Below are 658 nucleotides of genomic sequence, written 5' to 3'. Positions count from 1 at the left end.
TGTGTGTGTGTGTGTGTGTGTGTGTGTGTGTGTGTTTGTGTGTGTGTGTGTAGGCTCAGTCAGACATGGAGGCTCGAGTGTGTCAGCTGGCAGACGGTGTTCAGAGGCTGCTGCAGGCCGACAGGTACCCAGACTCAGGGGTGGGGGGGGCACCTGCCCACTGTTTTTGATCAATCAATTCATCGAGGAAACAATTGTCAGATAAATTGATCATGTGAATGAACATTTGTTGCAGCACCAGATAAAGGAAAATGTACAAGAGCACACACACACACACACATACACTGTGTGACATCACTGTCTGTTCTGTTTTAAGGGAGGCTGGGGACAGGGGGCGGAGCCTGAGCCAGCAGACGCTGCAGCACCTGGAAACGCTGCACAGCCAACAGCTGCAGCTGCAGGTAAACACACTCACCTGTTCTGGTGCTGCTGACTCATCACTCTGCTGTCTGCCTGCTCATTGGCTGTCCTCTCCTCCAATCAGAGCCAGCTGCTGGAGTCGGCTCTCAAGATAGTGACGGGCCACGCCCCTGTGACCTCCGTGACCTCTGAGCTCACAGCCTTGGGTCAGCCAACCCATCTGCAGGTCACACACCTGGACACTGCAGGTAAACACACACACACACACACACACACACACACACACACACACACACAC

This window comes from Seriola lalandi, unplaced genomic scaffold (assembly GCF_002814215.2).
Source record: "Seriola lalandi dorsalis isolate HSWRI2012SDOR001 ecotype SW California unplaced genomic scaffold, Sedor1 jcf7180002051743, whole genome shotgun sequence".
Classification (NCBI taxonomy): domain Eukaryota; kingdom Metazoa; phylum Chordata; class Actinopteri; order Carangiformes; family Carangidae; genus Seriola; species Seriola lalandi.
This window is presented reverse-complemented; position numbering follows the sequence as displayed.